Source organism: Tamandua tetradactyla, chromosome 10 (genome assembly GCF_023851605.1).
Source record: "Tamandua tetradactyla isolate mTamTet1 chromosome 10, mTamTet1.pri, whole genome shotgun sequence".
NCBI lineage: Eukaryota > Metazoa > Chordata > Mammalia > Pilosa > Myrmecophagidae > Tamandua > Tamandua tetradactyla.
The window spans coordinates 42,192,245-42,219,782 of NC_135336.1; the positions used below are offsets into that span (position 1 = coordinate 42,192,245).

At 34.5% G+C, this 27,538-nt stretch overlaps 1 long non-coding RNA gene across 2 annotated transcripts in view; it reads left to right on the top strand.

Annotated features, from left to right (window-relative positions):
* LOC143647884 (uncharacterized) overlaps window positions 1–27,538 on the top strand; it is a 169,433-nt gene that overhangs the window by 90,132 nt on the left and 51,763 nt on the right. For both annotated transcript variants that reach the window (XR_013158248.1, XR_013158247.1), the window contains exon 3: window positions 24,002–24,108. This is a non-coding gene — a long non-coding RNA (uncharacterized LOC143647884). The remainder of the gene's footprint in view (window positions 1–24,001; window positions 24,109–27,538) is intronic.

Genomic DNA, 27,538 nt, shown 5'->3' on the forward strand with positions numbered 1-27,538 from the left:
AACTACAGAAAAATATATTTGAATTACATGAGTATTACTCTTAGTGAGGAGTCTTCACTGGCTATACATCATTTGATGGCCTTAGAGGATAGAATTTATGTAAGAAGTTAGATGTTACTGCCTAAATGAAAATGTAGCTCATTTATATGTTTTATAGCATACTTGCTATTTTAATTTCCTAGTTTCTAAACCAAATATCATATAAGGGGTTGGCTTAATAGCAAGAATTTATTGGCTTATGGTTTTGAGACAAAGAGAAGTCCAAAACTGAGGTGTCAGCAAGGAGATGCTTTCTTCCTGAAAACTGTGGCATCCTGGGGCTGACTGCAGGTGATCCTAGGTCCTTTTCAGTCACATGGCAGGGCACAGAGCAATGTCTTCTCCTTTCTCATCCCGGTTCCACTGACCTCCAGCTTCTGGCTATTCCCGATGACTTCTCTTTCCACATCCAATTTCTTTTGCTTATAAAGACTTCAACCATATTGGATTAAGGCCCATCTTCATTCAATGTGGACACACATTAACTAAAAATATCTTCAAATGTCCTATTTGCAAACACCATGGGATTAGAGGTTGGGACCTGAACATGCCTGTTGTGGGAGACATGATGCAATCCCCAGTATTAGTCACTATCCATATTAATGATATTAAAATGTCAATGTATCCACCCTAAGACTGCTTTTAACCTTGAGCTGTATATTCCTTTAACAACTAGCCTTTGTTCACACCTCTATTTTTAGTAGATATTGTTCAATTTTGAAGGGTAAAAAGTCACAACACAATCATCATTCTTAAGTACAGTTTGAAAATACATTCCGATGAAAATACTCACTCTCCCCCAAAGCATACTTTGGACACTTTACCATTGACTTGGGCACAGATTGATAATTGACATTGTGTTGCCCTCACAAAGAATTATTTTGTACCTAAATATGATAATGTTGATTGTGTTGCATAAACATAACAGGCTCCTAAAGTCTGAGTTTTATTTTGCACTAAAATATTTTAAGTACCCTGGCTAATAAATATCTTTTCTTGGTTCTGTATAATAACCTGTCAAGCATATCTATTTCAAATTTTTAACACACATGTGCATATACACACATATTTGGCTTTTGTCATAAAAGGCTACGAAGTGAAAGTTAAAAAAAAAATACTGCAAAGACTCCATCGTTTGCTTCATTTAAGATTGCACTTTTGGAACTTAGGAAATGGACTTGGTTCTTAGAGCCTGTTCTTTAGTAGAAGATATCAAGAACAGGTATTTATTTTTCCCTAAACTCTGTTCCTGGTCAATTTTAACCCCTTCTTTACTAGGTCTATTTGTGACCTAATCAATATTGTAAATGGCGGTAGGTGATCCGGTTTTCTTTATTCCCGAAAGGCCAGGACACAGATGAATTTAACTCCTTTATTTTCTTGCTAGGGATTAGAAGAACAAATGTATAGTGCTCGTGAATACATGACAGGGGACTCTATTTAGTACAACCTTGTTGTTTTGCAGAAGCCATACATCTGGTAAAAGTTGCTGGGTCACTCCTACAGAGCTCAGCCAGCTCTTTGCTATACCCTGGAGGCAGAATGTCAAAATGTCAATGTTTAATGATGCAGCAATGGCAAGAACAGTAAAATGCTGGGTAAGATCTTTGCATTCTTCAGAGATCAACATTACCCTGGCCCCAACTTCACCTCACATATTACTGTTTTGTTTCATAAATTCTTAAAGGCAATAAATGTTCTCATGTTGAAGCAATCCACTGTTAAGTTTATAAATATTGTTGGGGGCAAACTGAAAAAGAGCAGAAGTGAACCCATATTGTTTGGGGAGGGAGAAATTAATCAAAGATGAGGACCTAAATTTTATAACTGCTCAACCTATAGTAGGAGTCAAGCTCACTATTGGCTAGTCCAAAAAATCATTATCAAGTTTCTCCTTAAACTATTGATACACAATTATTACTATAAAAACAAATGAAATAATTTCTCATGATGTTCCTGTTTTTCCTGAAAGAATTTTAACTCATCCTGAGAATGTATTTGCAGAGAAGCTGGCACAGGAAAAATAGTGATAATAGCCAAATAATCAAAATGTTACCTTTGCAAAGATTCGATCTGTTCATGATGTTGTCTTTTCATTTAAGCATTGCTGCATGCCAGCAGCATTCTTTACAAGGCCAGGTTAGTGCTCAGGAAAATATAGCTAACTTATTTTCCATTTCACTTGACTAATGTTTGATTTTCCCTTGAAAATATTTTCTTTTAACTCATATTTGGTATTCAATGACTGTATTTAATCTACTTTGTATAAAGTCACAAAATACTTGTTGCAGTTATATTATTGATATAGTATCAATATGGTTATTAAATTGACATTATATTATTGAATATTTTATCAACATTGTTATTAGTATTTTTGCTCATTGGAAGTTCTACCTGAAATTAAACCATACATATCAAATCCACTGGACTTTTAGTGTAAATTCACTGAATAGTTAGTTTCAGAGATACATTACACTTTAAATCTGGGTAAATAGTTTTTTAAGGCTGCTCAGGTAGGTTTACTTCAAAAGCCCCATAATTAATTTGTTCCACATTGATCCCCATGAATCCACATTCTACTGAAAAGTCATTGGATTTTTAAAAATACAAAATAAGATCCTCTCTTGCAGTATCACCAGCAGGGAATATTTGAACCTGGTTAGCCTCAAACAAAAATTTAGCAGGCTTTTTAGTCACTGTGATGTTGAAAGACTTGGATGTCATTTTAGACCAGACAAGGAAGATTAAAAGAGCTGAATCATGCTAAAAAAAAAAAAAAAAGATCTAAATAATAAGTCAATGCCTCCAAAGCAGTGACCAGGAAATTAGTTTTTGAGTAAGATGCTCTAGGGCAATAGTCATTCTTTAACAAATATTGTTTAAGGCAGTGGAATCTGTTTGTCATCATTTCTTTCCTCCCAGGTGATTAAATGCAGAAGAAAAAAGTCATCTGATAGCCACAGAAGCTATTTACAGAAAGTATATTCAATCATCATAAACATTATTTTTACAGCAAGACTAGCAAAAGATACTATAAGAGACTTCATAAAACATTTATTAAAAGAAAAAAGTGATAGTACCATATATTTTAATGAGAGTTTCAGAGTGATCTGTCTGGCAGCTGTTTACCCCAAATACTGCCTGACACTGAAAGTTCTGGTTGGAGCCAGTGATATAAAATTCAGTCCCCGAAAGCGAGATATTTCACAGGCTAAATGGTTTTGTTTTGTTGTATGATTGAGAAAGATTCCTGATTTTCCCCCAAGTTTCTCATTTACAAAAAATGAGATAATTTATATTGTAATATAAACTCTAAATAATTGTTAAGCATTTCATTGGTCATACATTTCAAAGAAAACAACAGATAGAGAAACCTTTATGATACAGTCCCTGTTATGGTTAGGCTCATGTGTCAACTTGGCCAAGTGATGGTGCCCAGTTGTCTGGTCAAGCAAGCACTGACCTAACCAATACTGCAAGGACATTTTGTGGCTGGTTAATAAACCAGAAGGCTGGTTTATTAAATCATCAGTCTGTTTATTTCATCTATGGCTTATTATAAGCCATAGATGAAATACAATAAACTAAGGGGAGGGTTCTTCCACAATGAGGAATCCAATCAGATGGGTGTAATCCAATCAGCTGAAGACTTTTAAATGAGAGGTGATGATGTCAACACAAAAAGAAGAAAGAACTTTTGTCTCTGCTTCAGCCAGCCAGCCTTTCCTGGAGAATTCATGAAAGTTCTTCATCAGAGTTGCCAGCTCACACCTGCCCTATAGAATTTGGACTCATGCATCCCCAGGCTTGTATTAGACACTTTTATAAAATTTCATTTTTACAGATATCTCCTATTGGTTCTGTTTCCCTAGAGAACCTTGCTAATACATTCCCCAAATTGCAATTATTGTCTTTTCCCTATCTCCTCCTTTTGAAGATTTGATGTAAGCAATTCTGTAGGAAGTTACTATTTCTTCCAATTCTCTGGAGCTTACAAACAGAAGCTACAAGGTTTAATTTGAAATGATAGACCCAAACTCTCAAGGTATTGACTGACCTCACCTCAGTTGGGAGATTTCAGGAAATGTGTGGGGCTGTGTAAAAGGAAATTTGTCAATGGATGCTATGGTGGTCCCTGAATGCAGGTGATGAAGAGCATTCATCTAAGAGGACCTGGGATTCTGACTTATAGTGACTACATAGTTCTCTAACATTGGTTCAGTACTCCTTACAGTGTTCTTTGTTTGTAACATATCTCCCTTGTTCTCTTCTTACTCCTTTCTTCCTGGTGTCTCTTCATCTCTCCTCTCTTTTCCCAGTCTTAGGGCAGGATTCCCTTCTTTAAACCTTCAAACTTTCCCTAAAGGACATAGGTTTTTTGAAATGCAAAGTTAGGAAGAAACTCTTAGTTATTTTTCTCAGTGTGCCATAACACCTCTTTGAAGCAATGAACATAAAATTATCTGAGTGTTTCTCAGCACTGGCTGCATACACAAAAAAACAACTGGGAGAAATTTGGAAAAACACCAGAGTGTGGGTCCCACCTCCTGAAGTACATTGCAGGCAAGAATATATTTTTAAAGCATTCTAATGCAGCCAGGTTTGAGAAGATCTCATTATTAATTTGGATGGGAGAAAGGCAAAGATGAGAGAGAAAATGAAGATGGTGAGGTCTACCCTTTAAGATTTAAAAAAAATATTTTTCTTGGTTGTTTTAAGCCATAATTTATGCTTATATAGTTATTTTAAAAGATCAAGCATACCTTCAAAGGAAAGTTTGCTACCACTTGAGCTATTCAAAAGGGTATGTTCACAGATTTGGAAGCTATTTCAAGGGTATTTTAAACACTAGTAGCATTGCTGGAACGTACGCAATGCCTATCAACATACCTACATTGAAGGAAAGTTGAGAACCCTAATTCTGGCATGATAAAAAGAATAATCTTATAATCTCATTAATTTATTTCCTTGTTTAGTCAGCAAGTATCATCTAGGAATGTCAATGTAGCATTTATGTGTAAAAATTTCAAATAAAACCAGTTTGATGTCTGTATTTTTTAAAAATAGGAAGAAATAACAACTTTGCTTGTTCTCTTTCTTGGCTCATTCCATTGTGACTTGTCCTGTAAAGGTTTCCCCTGAAAATTTATGGGACAACTCAAAGTGTTATATATTTTATGATAGGTGGTTTTGCCTGACCCAATAGGTAACATATCCAAAGCTTTAGGCATCAGCCCAATATTTTTCTTCTATGCTATTTCTCCTTAGTATTTTTCTTCCTTATCCACAGTTTCTAACTGCATTATTGGATGGCATTCAAATCGGTTTCAGCCCCATCATCACTCCTAAACTATGGTTTCTCATTTCTAGTTGTTTGCTGAATTATTCCAAATAAAATGTATACATGATGCTAAAGTCATCTCTGCTTTATTTTCATATAAGTAATGTAAGAAAGTAAATATATGATTTTAACTAGTCCCCCTCCCCATTTTAAATGTGGTTCTCAATAAAAACAATGTGAGAGGCAGATGATAACACATAAAATAATATTAATCAGGACAATACTTTATTCTTAAATATGACAAAACAGTCCTGGAATATTTGTCAGTTATATTTCAAAATATTTATGCTAGAATCATGTATTAGTTAGGGTTCTCTAGAGAAACAGAACCCAACAAGAGTTATCTGTATATATGAGATTTATAAAAGTGCCTTACACAATCATGTGTGAGGATGTAAGAGTCCAAAATCTGAAAGACAAGCCAAGAGACTGGCAATTCTGAGGAAAATCCTTGGCGAACTTCACTGGAGAGGCAGGTTGGCGAAAGAAGAAATGAAAATTTTCTCTTCTCCCTTGAAAAGTCTGCAACTGATTGGATTCTGTCATTAAAAGAGATATACCCTTAGTTGACTGTAGATGTTATCAGCCACAGATGCAATCAACTGACTGATGATGTAATGAACCAGCCTTCTGGTTTATTAACCAACCATGAAATGTCTTTGCAGAAAATGGTTAGGCTAGTGCTTGACTGACCAGACAACTGGGCAGCCTCATCTGGCCAAGATGTCACCTGGACCTAACCATCACAAGTGATACTGCAAATATTATGTCAGTATACTTAAAACTTCATATAGTATACAATTTATATATTTAAAAAGAGCATTAACTATCTTCTTAAGAAATAAATATGAAAAATGTCACTTAATTTTAATATGTATTTTTTCTTCGGAATGTCTAAGCTGTTAGAATATAACTGATGATGGACATAGTTATATAGACTTTACTTTCTGAAATTTAGAATATTAAATTTAAGAAAAAACAGTCAATGTGATCTTTAAGGTCCTGAACTGAGAGAAGTTCTTCGCCAAATAGGTCATTTTTTTCTCATATAGAAAATCATAGCCTACTTTGCTTGCTTGCAAAGCTTAGACCCTGCTATATGGAGAAATATATTTAGATAGTTTCTAGGCTGTTATTTATATCCAAATGCGTATAATTAAAATATTTTAATATAAGCAATAAAATTATACTAGATGTGTGTATATGTTTAATTACATCCCTAGTTGCTAATAAACATAATGGTTTTTAAAATAATGTTAATAATAAAGATAAAACTAATTCTTAGAAAAGTAAGGCCTTGATATTGCAAGCCTCTTAAATTTAAGCCTGAAGGTCCAGCCACAGTACCAAGGCATACTTGTATAAATGAAAAGTTAAGATTTTGTTTAAATAAATCAGCTTTTCATGTTTTATTGGTCTTGAAAAAGTAACAACACAACATATTTCCAACATTACTAATCATTATAACCAGAGGCTGTTTTGAAGACCAGGATATGCATGTGGCTGGCATGCAAAACTAGGCTGGTATGCCTGCTATTTTGCTCTTTAGAAGATTTATTTTTCAGATGATTTGATAATCTTTGATTTGATAAGCACAAAGACCAGCACAATGAGGGTGTAGCCTTCACTGCCTACCGTGGAATGTTTTGGTCAAGGACTAGGAAAACAAGAGGCCTACTTGTAAACTTTCCAATGAGTGTTTGATTTTGTTTTCTTTACAGGAGTGTAAATTTTGAGGAATTGGTAATAATCTGAAAGGACTTGCAATAACTCGGATTAATTTTTCTTTTTCATTTGCTCAAGCAGATGTGTGTTGTTCTGGGTTGTCCTTAAAGGGCCTCTTTACCTTTGATTTTCCTGGACTATTTCTTTGATCACATGTTCAGATCTGTTGACTCATTTCTCAATTCTTCCACAAGTACAAACTCATGGGATATTTATGGGCATTTGGACAGCCAAATGGAAGTGTCCCAACGACTGAGATATTTTCACTTCCTCAAAGATAAAATGATAATAACACGGAAGCAATGTTTTGAAGCTAGAGATTGTAGCAAAAGACCTATATTAATGTGGAATTCTGATTACACTTGGCCGCTGAGGGTCCTTGTCTGACTTAGGGGCAGAAGTGTGCTTCTTGTAACAAGCTGTCATTGAAAGGTGAGAGTGGATGAGCTTTTTTCTGAAAAATTTAAAGGGAGCCCTAAGTGGAGTCTGAGACAAACACCAGAAAGTCATACTCAGGTAAACTGGGGTAAGAAAAAAGCAAAAATTGAGGAAGCACTTAAAATCTATGCCAAAACAGTAAGAACGATTCTCAGATCATTATGAGAATAAGTTATTGTTAAGTAATAAGGAATGAATTCATTAGTGAGAAAGCCTCAGTTATATATTGAATTCAAGTTGTACATGGACAAATACTTATATTTTAAGCATACTTTTTTTTTTTTTTAAGAATTCCCAAAATCATTCTGGGGGGGGTGATCTAATAGAATTCTTTATGTGTAGATACAGAAACATAAAATCATTGTAATTAGGTAATTTTTTAAAGGTCTAGAGAGATCATTTCTTAAGCTCCCTGCATCTACAATTTGGCTAATGTCATTTTGGAAAATACAGCTCCTCTCACCCAATTCTTTGCCTTGTGGGCTTAAAAGAAATTTTACTCCCCATTTTATTTTGTGGCATTATATTAACACATGCAAAGTGTTTTATAATTGAATACCCACTAATTAAGCCCACTTACACTGAATTCTCATTTTGCTAAAGGAAGATTTCACATGAGTTTTTGTTCCCTTTTCTTCTACTTCCTTTTTGAGGTTTCTCCAGGAATATTCAGTAGTGCTCTGAACATGAAAGGTTCCTGAAAAAGACACAAGCTATGATCGTGGTTCTGCTGAAAAGTAGTGAAATAAAGGCTGCTCAAAAGGTTTTCATCTTTGTTTTCTGTTTCCTCTAATCAAATTGTTTTTCTGAAAAGCAGGATTAATAAAAACAACAGAATTTTATATTCTAATATTTATAGGATATCTCATTTAATTATTTGTGTCAACATTGAAACATATTCAAAACCTGCAACAAAAATATCTTCCCTCATTTCAACACCCCACCTCCAGCTATTTTTAACCTCTTGTAGTCAAACTTTTTTAAAACAAACTTTTCTATGTTCTGATCTCTATTCCAGTACCGCAAGCACTGCTACACCAATGAAACAACATTCAGTCAGATTAACTATGAGCTCCATTTCCTTAAATCCATTTGAATTTTTTTCTATCCTCATTTGCCCGATTTTCAGGATGGATATTGGAAGAAACAATGAGTCCTGAGTATCCTGTGTGCTCTTTATGGGTATGCTGAGAATCTAAGGCTCAGACAGTTTTTTCTTGGAGCCATTTCCCACATGTTTCAAGGAAGAAGCCTTAAGAGATGAGGTGACTTGTGCCCCTCAAGCAAAGAGTAGGCTTCTTCTACCTTACAGTAAAACTGGTGAATCTTCTGAGTTCAGTGCTCTTTTCCAGTAATGCAAAGTGTCATCCTGGTATCATTTCATGGGCCTTGGATGTGGAAAATCAACGTGAGTATCAAGCTGACCCTCTGGCTACTGTTTTAGCTGTTAAAAAAAAAATCCTTTGTTGCTGACCCAAGAATCTTGTGTTTTACCAGATTCCGTAAGACAGGAACGGGTTAATTTATTAGCTCACATGTAGGATAACATACCAAATCTTTCACAGATCTTGACAACATTTTAACAGTGAGCATTCTCCAAGTGTCACCTCTTTCACCATGCCTTTTGGGAAATTTAAAATTTCCCAAAATTTTAAATCTGTTCATGTTTTTAAACAGAACCATAGTTCTAGTTACTGTAGTGATGCCAAGATTTATTTCTCTAGCCCAGATTTCTCCTCCAGTATATTAGTATACCCCTATACACTTGTAAGATCACTTGGGAATTTTTGAGGTACCATTAATTCATGATGTATGCAACAAAATTCATGCTCTTTCTCTCCAAATATGGTCCTCCTTCACCATCTCTTCTCACACTGATGGCACCACCATTACCTATCTGCTTAGTTTAACCCCTTCCATATCTGTCACTCATTTCCAATCTATCACCCAAAGTCGAGTAGTTTTATCTTCTCAGTATCCTTGGGATCTGTTTTTCTCTTCATCTTTATCTTCACTCTGTTTTAAGTATCATGGTCTTTTAAATGGACCCTCTACATTCAATTTGCTCTTCTTCCAATTGATTCTTCATATTGAAGCCAGAGTAAATATTCACTTTGCAACATTGAATCATGTCATCACCCTGCTTAAAACCTTTAGATGGCTTCTTGTTGACATTAATGTAAATATCATCACTTTACTCTTTATTCATTATTTTGATCTCAGCCCATGTAAAGGCTCTGGTGACTTTCCAGTCAAATTGAAATCTTTTGTTATATGCTCAGACATAACCTTGTTCTCTTTCTTCAGAGCAATTTTGCAGGATGGTCATAATATATCCTTAGTGTGACAATCTAATAATGCAGGTGTTTCTTATTACCTAGTAGTCTCTACGAGAGTAAAGACCATGGTTGAGTTAGCTTATATTACTTCTCCAGCAACTAATGCAGTGTTTATCTCAAAACTGGCAGTCAAATATTTGCTGAGAAAATGAACAAATCACTTTAGAGAAGTGACTATGTAGTTTTTCTTTCTTTAAATTTTCTTTTGACACTTTAGCTAACAATTTACACAGAAGTTAAATGGATGTTTTAGAATTATAAATCACTTGCTGTCACCCCTTTCTTAAAATCCTCATGGCCTTCCTTTACAGGTAGACTAAATCCAAATTTCTTAGTCCCATTTATCCCCTGGCTAACTCATGACCTCTCCTGTAGTACACTTTCCCTTACCCACCACAAGAAAGACACACTTTTTTGTCCCTTGAACATTCCCACCCATAAGCCTATGAGCCAACAACAGTTGCCTTTAATCTTTGCATCTTTGACTCCATTTTTCATTTAGATATCAGTTTATAAATACCACCTGAACTTCCCTCCATCCAGTCTTAACCAGCGACTCAATCATTCTCTTCTCAGTCCTTTTTACTCGTCTATTTATTTGCAATCCCCTTTCCCAAACACACATCTCATCCCATTAGAAAATTCCTTGAATGTACACTTTTTGCTCTCTGCTATCTATATTCCCAGATATAAGGGTGTAGGCATGTTGTAGTCACTTGATACATAAACTAATGAATAAATGAACACATTTTTCAATCCAGGGGTCAGGTAATTTTCAGCAATATTTTTGTTTTGGAAATTTAAGCTGCTGCTTATATGGCCAAATGTGAGAGTTATATGATATCTGACATGGCTCAAAACAATTTTTCTATAATTTGAAATTTTTTCCAAATTAATAAGGAATTAAAGAATCTATAATTCATATGCTTTCTTTATCACTTATTTGCCTTGAGAATGAGTTGTGTTTTACTTGAGTTTACTTTTAATAAAGTATAATTGAGTAAAGTATTAATGTGACAGTATCCTTTGATATTCAATTTTGCATTAGCACAAAACCAGAGGAAGAGAAGGATTACCCTAACAACCCTTTGGTTTTCAAGCATATCTTCCTTTTGTATTTGGATTTGAAAGCAATAGTCTGTATAATCACAAATACTTTATAATGTTGACAAAAGTAGAACTTAAATATCTCAACCTCTTTATTTTCAGGTGTGGATTAGTAATTTATTTTTTCCATTCTTTCTAGGAGGTTTTTCAGGAACCAGAGTCCAAATTGTTCTTATTCTAATGCAGCCAGGATGTGGCATATTGTGAAGGGAGGGCCTTGGAAAATCTAGTCTTCTAGAAACAGAAGTCCCTTGCTTAAAGTTCCAGATTCAAGATGCTATAATGATAATTGAAACATTCATTATTCCCTGGCTCTCCCCTTCACTTTTTTTTTGGTTAGGCACCGGGAACTGGACCCGGGTCTCCAGCACGGCAGGTGAGAACTCTGCCTGGTGAGCGGCCGTGGTCCACCCTCCCCCTCACTCTTCTACTACAATGCAAGATAAGTGGCATGAAATAATTATATAGTAAAATCTCCATAAGACAATAAACAGCCTGGATAAATTAAGCAAGAGAGCATATGTTTAACACAGTGCATTCTGTGTGTCAATGGTAAGTGCTTTATAAATGGCAGCAATTACATAAATAGAGTATTAGTAATAATAAGATGATCTTATGCAACAGTGGATTGGGCAGTGAGGTACAGTCTGAATTTTGAGAGAGTCAGCACACATATTTTTATTAAATAATAAATGTTCTTGCAGTGAGCACTTGGTGTAGAAAATACTGTTTTCACCTAAAACCATGAACTTAGCAAGATGGGGATTTATAGTAAATAATAGCAGAACCAGTTTGCATGGGAGAAGAGCAGAGATGACTGGTCTGGATTGAAGCAACATGCATAAGGGGTAAAATAGGCAGTATTTGACATATACTGGCTGATAAATATGTACTAAGAACTTTATAAATACATATTTGTGTATTCATTTAATTTTTATAGTGAGTCTATGACTATTTTTCTTGGTTTATAACTAAGAAAATTGGAGCTGGAGTGCTTAATTAACTCCTATGAGTTCTGAAGCAGTATATAGCTGTATATTATTTTAGAGTTCTGTCTCCGCTGTTGAGTCATGGACTACTTTAGGAAAGACATATAAGAAAATGCAGGACTAGAATAGTAGAAGTGAAAGTGAGAATAGATATGAAGGAATGGTGTAATAGCTTTGGTTATAGACATTCCTTGTTTTTTTATAGCTCCATTGGGTATTACCTAGGATGTCTTGGCCGCGATAAATAAGTTTTAGTTTCCTTACCTTAGAATAGGGCTAATGATGCCTCTCAACAATGTGTGGTGATGATTTATGAAATAAAGTGTGTAAATTGCTTATTAAAAGCAGTAGGCATTCAATAATTAAAAGAAAAAACCTTCAAAAAAGTATGTAATTTCAGTGTACCTATTGATATAAATGCTGCTTGATAAATTGCATAGAAATAATGCAAAACTGATAATTTTTGTCATGTTTATACTACTGCAGGGTAAAAAGAGCTCCTCATTATTAGAGGAAGATATTGAAATTCATGAACTCTCCAGGCATTTCTAGTGGCCCTGTGTTGCCCAGAACTCTTTCATAAATTATTGTCTGAATAGTTGTTATCCTTGTTTACTTTGCCAGAAAAAAAAAAAAAAAAAAAAGGAAAAAGAAGCCATCGCCTGGTACTAGTGTCAGCATATACATTACTTTTCACAGGGCTCTATGGTAGGAATGATTCAAAATTGGATCAAAAATTATAATTCCCATGTTCTAGTGGTTTAAAATCAAATTATGTGGAAGACTTTTAAATATAATGAGATATTAGCAAATACACACACTATTTCAAATAACTCTGTCCCTTAACCTCCACCTCCCTTAGACTATATTTCCTACTTTACATTAGAACATATCTAGGACTTTATTAGTGAATTATTTTAGGTCATGAAGAGGCAGAAGAGTTTCAGTTTGTAGCCCTCCTCCTTCCTGATATATGATTGCCCTCTTTCACCAGAAAATTCACCACTAAATTCTAAAAAGATTCATGTTCTCTAAGCCTCCTCTTGGTTCCACCTCCTCAAACTATAAAATCAGGTATCCAAGGATATGGTAGAATTTTACCAGCAGATAATAAAATGTGGAAACCTTCCTAGGTTCCTCTTCCAAAGGAAGCAGGGTTAAAGTCTTTATGGAAATAGAAAGAAGAGAATTCCACAGACCAAAGTGAACTCTTCCAGTTGGAATCTCGATGATTCTACAATTCACTTTCTTATCCTTTTACATTGGCCCTCAAACTTTCAGTGAAATTTTTGTATTTTTGTTCATCTTCTCAGGTCCTTGTATTTTATTAGTGGGTATAAAATCTCAGGCGTTTTCTTTAGGTGTCAGTGCTTTTAGTTTGGGGCTGTCAACCAGCATAGACACCTAAGAAGATGTCAACTCACTCTAGTAGAGGTGTTGGAATCACCAGCGAAGCATGACTTACCCAGACTCTGATGAAAAGATGTTTTACTCACATAGAGAAGAGACAGAGCCAGGTCAGCTTCACTAGTAGATATTTTGTTGCCCACAGTCAGTGGATCTCAATCGGTGACTATTACAGGGAGATATTCTGTGCATAGCCCCCCTCTCTTGAGTTCCTTTGCTGCCACAGTGGAGAACACTGCCCCCTCCCTGCCAAGGTTAGATATTCCACCAGGGTATGAGCTGAATGCTGTAAAACATGCCCACTGGAATTAGACTGTCCACAGTGAATGTTTACATATGCTGTGGATAATAGGGAAAGGAAAGTATTGCAGTCCCTGCATCTACTAGGGATTTGCGTTTTATCCCTCTGGGCTGACACCCTGGTCCTGAACATAGGATGTATTTGTGGGTCCTAGGAAAAAGCCGCAGACAGTGCTAGGACTGCCTGCCTGCTACAACGTGAGGACACCCCATGTAATTTTTTTAAAATAAGAAAAAAAAATCTTAAGATTCTTATTTTTCCAACCTGTAGAAACTAAAAATAAATAAATAAATGAAAGTTTTATATTAAAGGAAATGTCATAATACAGAAATTTGAACTCTAATGATCATATCTTGTGCTGGATTGTTTATTTGTGTAAATTAAAGCTTAAGCCCCAGAACAGGGATTTTTTCCTCTCATGCTCTGCATGGCATAAAAGAACATGCTGGCATTTAATAAATATTATTACCACTGGTGTGATTATGTGTGGTTGAAGGTATTAAGGCCTATGTTGCCTTTATTTATATCTCCTTTAAAGTCATTACTAGAAATTTGGCTTTCAATTCAATCTTACTGTGGTGTTCTGTGACTAGATGGGTGTAAATTTGGTAATTCCTCTCTTGAAAGGAATATTTAGGAGATGAACACAGAATTTGGAACTTCTACTTTAGAAGACCACATTATATAAATAGATGATTGTTGCTGGATTTAGGAAAAAGAATGGCAGATGTTGAAGGTAAAAAGCAAAGTTCAAATCCTATCTATAATAAGAGAGAAAAATAAAGGAAGCGCTATAATAGTAAAATGATTTTGGATGATAAGTTTTGTCTTTTTCAAGAGTTCTCATGAGTGAACATTCTTTAAGGAAATGAATTTTAACATCAGATTCTCAAGAGACCATCACAATAAAGAATTTAGTAAGAATACAGTAATATGTATCTTGGCAGGATCTTTTGTGAATTGGATTTTAGAGTTTGCAATTTCTAACTTTTTATGAGGAAATTTTTGTTGTAAATTCACCAAAAACTGTTAATTGGTCTTGCTTAAGAATTTTTTTTCTGCCAGAGATGAGAATAGGGCATACTGGGGACAGGGCTATGTTGATAATGAGGGAACAAATTACATTGAATGGCCCAAGATAGATTTTTAACAAGTAAAGAATTTTCCCTGACATTTAGCACCAGAGAAGACCATGAATCAACCTAATTAAGTGAGATTTTCTATATTTGGTCAAAATTCACAATTTTCCCATTGCACCTTTGTCCTTGAAAATGCTTGGTCCAACCTCTGATCATTTATGTCATATCATCAACTATGTACTCCAGCTGTTACAGATGGATTCAGCATGTCTGGATGATATTAAAATCTGTGTTCCTTCTTAAAGAGTAAAATAAGAAAAAAAAACAGTTGACTGTAGGTAATAGCTGGTTCTCTTAATTTGGGAGAATATTTGTGCCTGTGGAATTTATCTGTTTCTGAATTTTAGCAGTTATACATTTTATGACAAGCATTTCATCAATCCTGTGGGAGATTACTTGTAATGATGGCTGCAATGATTCTTCTCATCCCTGTACACAGACCTCTTAAAATAAGTAAACTAACTTAGCCACTTCTCCCAACAAAAGTGAAGTCTATTTCTTTACTCTTTGAATCTGGGCTGGCCTGTGACAAGCTTTGAGCAATTGATTGCTGAAAAGTGATATTGGGTAACTTCTGAGTCTGGGTCTCAATAGATCTTACCAGCTCCACTCTTGCCATCTTGGAACAATTCCACGTTCGTGTAAAGAAGAGCCATTTAGCTTCTTGTAGAATGAGAGGCCTCGTGAAGCAGAGACAACCCATAGCAGCTAAAGCTTTTGAGACCAACCGACTGAAAGTCAACAGCATCCACCAGACATATAATTGAAGCTATCGCGTATCATTCAGCCCTAATTGAACCACTTCAGCCATCTGGGTGACACAAGAAAAGATCAGAATGAGAATTTCCAAAATGAGCACCTGGCCCAAAATGCAGAATTTTTTTTCCTTTGAGTGCATGGTCCAGGAATCAAACCCAGGTGTCCTAAATGGAAGGCAAACATTCTACCTCTGAACTACCTGTGCACCCCCAAATTCGAAATTTTAACAAATATTATGGTGGTTGTTTTAAGCCACTATGTTCTGTGATCATTTGTTTTACAGCAAAAAATAATTGAGACACATACATTTTATGTACATGCTCATGCTATTACATCGCATTTAATTTATTGAATCTCATTCCTGTAGTCCCCTCAGGCATCAATCTTACCTTGGCTTTCATTTCAAATTATTACCATACTAATGCATTAAATAGCAACATTCATTGTGTACATTCTGCACATGTGTGTGAATTCTCTCAGGCATTACAAAAGGGAGTAAAACCAAAAGAGCTTTTGTGCTTGTAATGTAACATAGTAATATGATACAGGGTACTTTCATAAGAATCTAAAGAATAATGTTTTACTCTGTACACATGTATAGAAATAGTTGTCAAGAGAACATTAGAAAATCATGAAGAGAAATCAAATAATAGCAAAGGAATTCATGGGTATGATGAAAGGAAAACTTGGTGTACTAATCCAATTCTAAGTGATAAACAAGGTCAAGGAGAATTAGAATGTGTGCTCAGGAAAACCTGGACGTCGCCACATGACTTCCATAAGTTTCTGTTAACCAGTTTACATCGTGGCTATACATTATATGAACTTCATTGTATTCTCTGATATTTGAACCATTGTTTTTACAATAATGTCTCATCAAAATCCCAAACAAATGTTCTCTTGGAACAGCATGTACTTTCAACTAGGAACTATTATTTTTCCATTTGATGTATCCTTTTAATGTTTACTATAATCATTAAAGATAGTTATATACTTTAAACTGTTTTTAATTTTTCTTTTTACTTTCCAGTCCCTTCCTCCTTATTCCCCACCTTCTTTCCTTCTTTACCTTATATCATTTTAGTATTTTTTTCTTTTGTTCTGAAAGTTATTTTAAGATCGGTGAGATACTACAATTAATATTATTAATAAAAAATGTCTCTTTAGTGTTCAATTTAGACAATGTATTGTTAATTGAGTTAGCACAGAAAGTGCATGCCTGATCTGATATCAAAATCTAAAGCAAATCCAAAGTTGCTATTCATAGATTTTAGGACAGAATTAAAGGTACATTGAGTTTGCTAGAACAGACACAATGCAATATAGCACAAATGGGTTGATTTTTACAATGGGGTTTTATTAACTCATAAGTTTACAGTAGTGAGGCTGTAAAAATGACCACAACAGGGGATGCTTTTACGCTAAAGACAGGCTACCAGCCATCCTCAGCTCCTCCGACACCTGGTCACATGGCCAGGCACATGGCAGTCTCTCCCTTTGCTCCCAGATTTCATTTCCTCCAGTTTTGCCTGGCTTCCATGGCTTCCTCTCTGTTTCTGTGGTTTTTCTCTGCTTTTGTGTGTTCTCTCTCAGCTTCTCTGACTTTTCTTTCTCAGTTTCTTTGTGTGCTGCTCTTAATTTCATCTCTTATATAGGACTCCAATCTGAGGATAAAGACCCACCTGAGGCACACCTCAAATGAAATAACCTAATCAAAAGGTCCCACCCACAATAAGAATAAATAAACTTTTTTGGGGGTACATACAGCTTCAAACCATCACGTAAATGATATTATTTATAAAGTATCATGAAGCCACATCATTTTATCCAGGCTTCCTCCAAAGCCATCTCTTGTACTTCTTTTCATTTCTCTTCATTTGGGCAGAAGTTATGAACTCTTAAATCAGATAATTAATTCCTAAGTGAGAAATAAGTGTTGCTATTAATTGCATCAGGCATCAACATTTTGCATTGTAAATAATTGTTATATTTCTAAATGGTTCTAATTGTGCCACTCCAATTTGATACTTTGGCTCCTCTCTAAAAGAAATTTGTTTCCTAGCCTTGTTGCTAAGCACTATTATGCAGTAAGGCAAGCTGAATACTGAGATTTTAGTGGCAGATTAAAAAAATATTTTTGATCTGTGATTTGATAATAAATGGCTGGTATTTCCACATGATATGTTTGAATTAAATAAAGCAGAAGTTATTTCAGACAATATAGAGAGTTTTCTGACCAAGAATTAGTTTCTTTCAAGTTATGAAGGATTTTGAACTACATATCATGTGCCATCTTTTAAAAAATTGAGTAAGCAAATGTATTATGAACCAATCCAATTTTTATAATATTTTATAGTACAACCACAGGCTACATCCTGTTGGTATTTTAATGGAGACAGGCACACTTTCCAAACATTTGTGCAATCAAGGTGTGGGGAAACAGTTCCCCATTGGTCTCTCGTGTTTCTGTAGGTCTTGCTAACAGAGGCACTGCCTGCCTTCTTATCCGAACTATCTTTTCAATGGTGCTTGTAAACAGTCTTGGAAGAGAGAGATCATGTCTCTCTCAAGAAGAAAAAGCAAGTTCGCTCACAGCTTTGGAAGATAGAGATAATGGCGCCCTTTGGAGCAAAGTACAAACATGTTTCCTGCTCATTATAAAATATTTGGTTTTCCTAAGCTCGGTTTTCCTCTCTTCAAATAATAAGCTCAGTTTTCCTCTCTTCTAATAATAACAACAACCATGAAACTGTGACAGGTTAGCATATGAACCTCAAGTGGGGTAAAATCTGTGACCCTTCATAGTTCTTGCGATAAAGGTGCATTTTTATTAAAAGTTAATATTTTAACAAATGTATCCAAGCTAATGAAGCTTTAGGTGGCTTCAACTTTTAAAAAATAAAAACAAAAAATACAATAAAATATTGACTATAAGTAGCAGCATGGAATATGGGTGATATGGTTAAGAATTGCATGTGCTTAATTTTATGAAAGAATTACCCTCTTAAAGACGTTTAAGTACTAGCCAAGCTGCTAAAGAAAAAAATTATTTTCCCTTCCTGGAATCTTTAATATCACTTCATTTAGTTTAGATACATGCACACGAACATACTCTCTCTCTCTCTCTCACACACACACACACACACACATGCAGAGAATTGCTATTATCTATGTACATTAAAAACACAGAATGTTGGGTAAATGTTACCAATTATCCACAAGCTCATACACAACTAGACTTGAAATGGGTCAGAAAAGCAAATCCTTAACCTCTTACCCTTCAAGGTAGATTGAGACATTCATGCTAAAGGTTGGCCACAGAAACTCATGGTAACTATTTTCCTAGCCAATGGAAGATTTTATTATTCTTCCCAACAAAAGGCGTTGATTTTAGATACCCTCTTCTTGCTTTTTCAGCCTGGTCAGAACACAGTGGCCTTGGCCAAAGGAGAGCAGGCACTCAGTCACAAGGATAGAGCAGAGCTGTAGCTTTGCCCACCGAGACAGGCCACTTCTAAGGTCATCCTGCGAGGACAACCTCTTTAAATACCACTGACGAGAATAAAAGTATAAGCAGCAATTAAGACTTTTCCAAGAGTGGTAATGAGATTTTTCATACAAGCTTGAAACCATTCTAGGAACAGTTTTTGCATGGGGTGTTTAAAAGAAGAACATCAGAACACATGTGACTAAGAATAGAGATTCAGGCTGGATAAGACATGGGAAATTCTCTGAATCCAGTAGTGGATTTTTCACTAGCTCCCTGTTAGAAGCAATTAAAAATTATTAATAATGACAATAATATTAAACACTATTCATAATTAAGAGTTAGGTTGGTATCATAATTTCGAAAACTGCATCCATAATGGAGATTCTGTTATCTCATACTATTTTTTTACTATTGCCTTCATAAAGTATGTAGAAAAGTTTTTTCTCCAGTTATTGCTATTGATAGCCATCGGACTCTATGGATCATGTCAACAATTGCAGTGCCCAGAGTGGTCAATTTCTAAAAGTAATACCTTGTTTACAAAGCTTATTTATGAAAACAGGAGCTGTATATTACACTGAATTTGGAATAGGCTTAATATAAAGTGGTTCCATTTAAACTCCAACTACTTGATTTATTGACTTCAAATGATTTCCTTTTATTCCCAGCTAGTTATTTCAGAGGAATTCAGCAGGCTTAGCCTAGTTTTCAGTTTCTCTTCCATTTCTCTTTCCATTTGCTTGAAAGTATCATTATTTTTGTATTTTAGCATTGGCAAAATGTACATCCTAGTCTTTCATCCTTATCCATCTTTCAGTTTTAATTTTATAGTTAAGTATAATCAGTGTTCATCCCTACATCTTGTTATGCCTTTGTACACATTCTAATGAATCAATATACGTTTAACAATATTTATTCTGATAAGTTGAAAATAATTATTTGTTCTTATTAATGTACTATTTTCATTTGCTGCATTGTTAAATTGGAAATAGCTGGTATATTTTTGCGCAGTTAATTTTCTTGAGGTTTGCATGCGCATTTTCTTGTTATCTGCAAATAACTTACATATTTCTTAGGCACTCTATTTTTTTCACTGTTTTTAATCGTATGAGCTAGTACTTACAGAATTACATGAAATAAGCATAGAGATATTGTGTACTCTTGCCTCATTTTTTATCTTAACAGAAATTTTGGAGGAATAATATCTTATTATAAACAGTTTCATTTTATTGCCTTTCTCTTTACATTTGACCATTGTATGTAATCAATTATATTACTAGATTCATAAATAATAAGCACTTTTGAACTTCTAGAATAATCTCTATTTCTCCTGACTTTTCAGATTATTGTATATTTCAGTGAGTTAAATTCATTTTTACTTATAGATGAAAGAGGTTTGATGTACTATATTTGTCATTCTGTCTGATCAACTCTCTGACTGATCTTTGAAGCCTAACGTTTTGTGCTGTGTTAGAACCTTAAGGTTGGATGCTTATGCTGAACATGCTGGTATTCTGAGGAAGTAATAGTTATCCCTAGTGAGGGAAATCCTCTGTTTTAAGTTGGTACATAGACAATGTTTCCTGTCACCAGGTCTGTCTACTTTTATTGCTTTGTCTACTGAGTGAATACTGGAGTGACTAAGGAAAAATGTTGGCTTATTAATCTTGATTTGGTTATTAAGAGTGTCACCCATTATGTCAGCTTTGCAGTGATCACTCACTGGTGAAGGAGGAACCTTAGGCGTGAATGCTGGCTCAGGTATTCGATGAGGGTAGCAAAGAGGCGTGGGGAAGAGCTCTACATATTGATCTTTCAGGATGGCCAAGGGTATGAAAATAATTTTAAGAATACCTTTTCTTTCTAATTAATGAGCTGGTGGCATAGTTAATTTACTTTCAACCATTTTTTCTCCCATAATAAATGAACATGTATATAGTTTCTATATAGCTCTATAATTTGGTCCAGATAGTTCTTTGGCCATATTCTATATGATTTAATATGTAAATAAATTGATTTTCATTTATATATAATTAAAGATTTCTATTTTGATTTCCTCTTTTCTCCAAGAGTTATCTAGCTGTGTTAATATATTTCTGAGTGGAAGGCTGATTTTTTTTGCTAAATGTAGCTTGTTAATATCTATAATTATTGCATTATGTTTAAAAATGTGACTTTTTTTTTCTGCTCTGTGGAATTGGGATTTTAGCTGTTCCACAGGACTTTGAAAGTGTGTGTGTATGTGCACAAATAAATGTGTTAATTGTTTTACCCAAATTGTTTATATTCTTAGTTATTTTTATCTCCTTTGTTTCCTTAAGCAATTAATTTTCAGAGCTTTATATTACAATCTCAAATTGTATGCCATTTAAAAATTTTTTCAACCAGTCTTGCATATATTGTTGCAAGTTAGATTGTTTGATTAATAGTGGATCATAACAATTTATTTTTGTATTAGAAATTGTCTTCTATTGTATTTGAAAATTTCCTTTTGTGTTGCTTTCCATTTTATCTCATATTAGCATTTTTGCCACCTTTTGGTTGGTATTAATCTTTTATATTTTTTTCTTCTTTGTTTTAAATATTTCTTTGCCATTTTTTCTTATAAAGGGCATATATCTTACTGACTGAAAAATACATATATATCTACTGAATTAAAGAAAAACTTTGTGTGAGAGTCTTTCAATAAATAATATATTTCATTGATGTTTTTGTTATTTTGAATATATTTTGAATATATACTTACATATGCTGTTTTTTTATCGTTTTTATTGTATAGTATAACATATATACAAACCAAAGAAATAAAAAAGCAATAATTTTCAAAGTACTCTTCCACAAGTAGTCACAGAACAGATCCCAGAGTTTGTCATACCAAATAATCCTCTCAAATTTGTTCTTCTAGCTGCTCCAGAATATAGGGTGCTAGAAGGCTTAAATATTTTTTTATCATCACAATTGACTTTTTTTCCTTTTTTGTGTGTGAAAATTAACATATAACCAAAAAAATCAAGAAATTTCAAAGCACAGCACCACAATTAGCGTAGAACATATTTCAGGGTTTAACATGGGTTACAGTTCCACAATTTTAGGTTTTTACTTCTAGCTGCTCTAAGATACTGGAGATTAAAAGAGGTATCAGTGTAATAATTCAGCATGCATATTTGTTTGTTAAAACCTATCTCCACTGTATAACTCCATCCCTCTCTTTAGGGATATTTCGGCTATGGCCATTGTACAGCTTTCATATTGGAAGAGTCTGTTACTAATATGGGATAAGGAGATGGAACTATCTGATGTTCTTAAGAGGCTGGGCCCTCTAGGTTTCAGGACTTATCTGAACTAGGAACCCATCTGGAGGTTGTAGGTTTCTGGAAGGTTACTCTAGTGCATAGATGCCTTGTGGAATTTTATATATTGCCCTAGGTATTCTTTAAAATTGGCTGGAATGGTCCTGGTTGGGGCTTGGCAGGTTATGATAAGCAGCAAGGTCTAACTGAAGCTTGCTAAAAGCAACCTCCAGAGTAGCTTTATTAAATAGTAACTCCATTTGAACTCTCTGCCACTGATACTTTATCAGTTACACTTCTTTCCCCCCTTTTGTCAGGATGGGATTATTGATCTCACCATGTCAGAGTTGGATTCATCCCTGATGATTTTTATTTAATGGTTTAATAGAAAACATTAAAGTATGCTGCATTTTTAATGTTTTCTATTTTATATGTTTTATTATTTTTCCTTCCCCCTTGTTTCTTATTGTTAAATTTAGCAAGTTTTTTTGGTTCCATTTTTCGTCATGAATTTCGAGCAATTTTAGTCATTCTAGTGATTGTCCTTAAAATATTATTTATAATGAGCCTTTTTAAGAAAGAATTTAGACTAGAGTTAAATGTTTCACTACAGGGAGACCTACCCACACTCTTAACCGAAATAGCTGAGACTGTCCCTCATCCCATCTTGTTTTTCTGTGTATGCTTAAATTCCAACATACAAAGCAATTTTATGAATTTAAATAAACACTTAAAGGTCTAAGCTAACATTTCTCATAATGTAAATTGCTTAGAAATGAACTCATAATAATTGATCTTCGAAGATAAATCAATGTTTGCGACAAAATGAGTTAGAATAAAGTTTCCAATGCCATGTAAATTTAAAACATCCAGGAAGTAGATGTCTAATTGGGCACTTCACGGTCTATGAACCACAAGTAGGTAGATCGAACAGCTTTGGCCTGTTTGGAAACCAACTAGTAGTCCTTGGTCACTTCCAGGAGATATCCTATCAAGCACGAAGTCTCTCTCATCAGATTGTGTCTCTGGGCATAACAGTCAGTCTTTAGAACTGGAAGGGTAATGGCCTAATTGAATCTGTTCTTCATTGCCTGAATCATCCTCACTGAGCTGAACTGACTATCTGTAAAAATGGAAGTATTTTTAATTTGGTGAAGATTAAAGCATTTTCCCACTTTAGCATACATTAGATTAAAAAGATGAAATGCAATTCAGTAAGCAGTGGCTAGTTCTACTGTGTAGACAGCTAAGGGTTACCTTTTCTTAGTCCTACCTTTTTTCTCATCTCTAAGCCTAGAGCTCTCATGTAAATAAAGGACTGTCAATTCAGTTAAAACAAAGCAGAAAATACCTAATGTATGAATATCAAGCCAAGTCCCACTACCAGCTACAAAATTTGCAGGGTACAGTGAAAAATGAGAATGCAGAGGCCTCTTTTTAAAAATTATGAAAAATTTCAAGATTGCAAGAGCAGAATATAAAGCAAATGAAGGGCCCTTTTGAGGTTGCACATCCATGAAACTGGCTCTGCAAAGATCACTTCTCCAACCCCTACAATCTCCTAAACTTCATTTTCAGACTTACCCCTAAGGTATAATAAGTATGAGTGACTGACCTGTATCTCCCTTGCTTGTTAGGAGAGATGGAATGTAAGAAGGTTTGAAGAGAGAAATTGCTGTTGTCTATGAATCTTACCCAAAACACCTGAAGCTCTTAGGTTGGCTCTGGCTGTCTGACTCATAAGGTAAATCTACATGTAATATTCAGTGCTTTCTTTTCTCTTTCTTTTACCATTGGTATTTGTTATAATCCAAATATACATGGATTAAGACACTGACAGGAGCAATGATTTTCTTTCCCTGTTCTGTAAGTCACTCTTGGTGTGCTCTTGAACCTCCAAAGAAATATTTATTTTCTTTCATTTTTTTGAAAAAGCTGCAGGACTGTGTCTCTATGAAAATGTTATGAAATGCAGTTTTAAAAGCCCCAGTTTTGGACTCTCACTGTATAGATCTAGGTTCTACCACTTCCCAGCTATTTGATATTTGATCTATCTATCTATCTATCCTCAGTGTCCACTCCTTAATGTAAAATGAAAATACTGATTTCATAGAGCTCTTTTAACATTAAATGTAGTAATATTTATAAAAAAAAAATGCCCCATATACTCTAAATACTCACAAAATTGTGACCTATTCATCTGGCTGTTATAATTTTTAATCATACTTTACAGTAACTATCAATTAATTTCATCTTGACATAAAGAGTATGAAATTCAGAAGCAGAGAACTGTAGAGCGCTTCAATGATTTTCTGTCTTACTAGTTCTTAAATTGAGGGCAGGGGGATCATGGATCCTTCTGAATTCTGATGAAAGGCAGTGGACCATCATTTCCCTCAAAAAGTGCATATAAAATCAGCAATTGATTTCAGGGCATTTGTTTATCACCTGAAGCTCATCACTGCAATCTATAGATGCAGGTTAAAAAGAGTGGATCAGACCTGATATTACTGTTTCCTATTCACAAAGCAGTGATGGGATGGGCCTCTAAATACCCAACTCCCATTACTGAAACCAACCCCCTTTCATAGCCTATTCAGTTTCCTGAATATGGTTCTAAATTTTTCTTTTCTGCAGAAATTCACAGAACACAGCCTGAAAATTAATGAGAGCATCAGATAATGGCATGATGTTTTATTTCAATAGAAATCATTGAACTAACGTTCCTTTTGAGTTCCTCTATTCTTCTCATAGAACCTTCAGTGCTGAGAAGGTCTTGCTTCTAAATGACTACATCTGATGTACCACTGCTCATAACACTAATGGTTTTATATCTGGGCAATAACAGAGAATGTAGCCTAGGTTTTGGAAAGTAACTAAGGTATGTGGACTATTGAACAAGATGGAGAGGTTCTCATACTGATCTCTGTTTTATTTTTCCTTAAGAGTTTTTCAAGTTAATTAATTATATTTATCTTTATTTATTTATTGCCTTTTCCTTTTTCCTTCTTTCACATTAGACTCTGTGCCAAGTTTGGAAATCATTTTAAAAAGTTACCTGAGCAGCTAGTTTCTACCTGATCACCTACATTTACATTTGACTGCCCTAGTTTTATTCTAGATTCTTCTCCTCTTCCTTCCTTCTATTACTATGCAAGAAACTTATTATACAACATACTTTTGGCAATAGCAATGAGACCAGAAAGTAAAACCAAAAGCGGAAGGAATAGCATATCTATTAATTAGGCTCATGACCTGGTTTTCATTTTGCTCTCTCTCTGGTTTCCAATGGACCCACAACCATTTCTTCTTATTCTACAGGACATATCATAGGTTTATTTTCATGGCTGAGGGATACATATAGAGAGTATATAAAGAGTAACTCTTGGAGAGGGCTGTTAAAGTTCCTTTTATGAATATTTTGCTTCAAGTTGTTTTTTACATTTTTCCAGCTTTATCAAACTGATGTTGAAAGTCAAGTTATCTTGATTGTTTCCACATTCTTGTAAGATACTACAAGCAAAATCTAAGGGGAATAGAAACGTCAACTGTCATGTTTGGCCAGGAAGAAATGACATGACATTTAAAGTCCAGAAGCACTACTGCCAACATGGAAGTTTCTAATCCCTCTTCCTGAACACTTACAGAGATGCCACCCAAATCCCACAGTGCTGACGTCCTGCCTGCTGTTGACATGCCATCTGCTCTCAATCATGTTGGATGTGATCAGATGTGAATCTCAAAGACCTCATTGAAGACAAGCCTTATATGAGTCTTGAATCATTAACTTTTACATGGCCTCATCATATTTTGCCTTCCCCCACACATATTTTGTTTAAGAGGGAAGTAATTGACATATGGCAGTTAAGAAACACACGAACAGAAAGAAACTTCTAGGTAGGGTACACTTCAGCAAAGTCCTGGAACTTCCACAGAACTGCCCAACTTTTCATGATTTAGTACTCTTTTATAATTTTTTTTTTTTTTTTTTTTTTTTTTTTTTTTTTTTTTTTGCTATCGGAAGATTCCCCAAAATCTTTATTGAGTGATTATCTTATTTTTTTTTTTTTTTTTTATTAATTAAAAAAAGAATTAACAAAACAATTAGAAATCATTTCAATGTACATGTACAATCAGTAATTCTTAATAACATCACATAGTTGCATATTCATCATTTCTTAGTACATTTGCATCGATTTAGAAAAAGAAATAAAAAGACAACAGAATAAGAATTAAAACAATAATAGAAAGAAAAAAAAACAAAAAAAACAAAAACAAAAAACCTATACCTCACATGCAGCTTCATTCAGTGTTTTAACATAATTGCATTACAATTGGGTAGTATTGTGCTGTCCATTTCTGAGTTTTTATATCCAGTCCCGTTGTACAGTCTGTATCCCTTCATCTCCAATTATCCCTTCTCTTTTTTTTTTTTTTAATTAACAGAAAAAAAGAAATTAACCCAACATTTAGAGATCATACCATTCTACACATGCAATCATTAATTCTTAACATCATCACATAGCTGCATGATCATCATTTCTTAGTACATTTGCATTAGTTTAGAAGAACTAGCAACATAACCGAAAAAGATATAGAATGTTAATATAGAGAAAAAATAAAAGTAATAATAGTAAAATCAAAACAAAACAACACAAAACAAAACAAAAACCTATAGCTCAGATGCAGCTTCATTCAGTGTTTTAACATGATTACTTTACAATTGGGTATTATTGTGCTGTCCATTTTTGAGTTTTTGTATCTAGTCCTGTTGCACAGTCTGTATCCCTTCAGCTTCAATTACCCATTGTCTTACCCTGTTTCTAACTCCTGCTGAACTCTGTTACCAATGACATATTTCAAGTTTATTCTCGAATGTCCGTTCACATCAGTGGGACCATACAGTATTTGTCCTTTAGTTTTTGGCTGGATTCACTCAGCATAATATTCTCTAGGTCCATCCATGTTATTACATGGTTCATAAGTTTATCTTGTCTTAAAGCTGCATAATATTCCATCGTATGTATATACCACAGTTTGTTTAGCCACTCTTCTGTTGATGGAGATTTTGGCTGTTTCCATCTCTTTGCAATTGTAAATAATGCTGCTATAAACATTGGTGTGCAAATGTCCGTTTGTGTCTTTGCCCTTAAGTCCTTTGAGTAGATACCTAG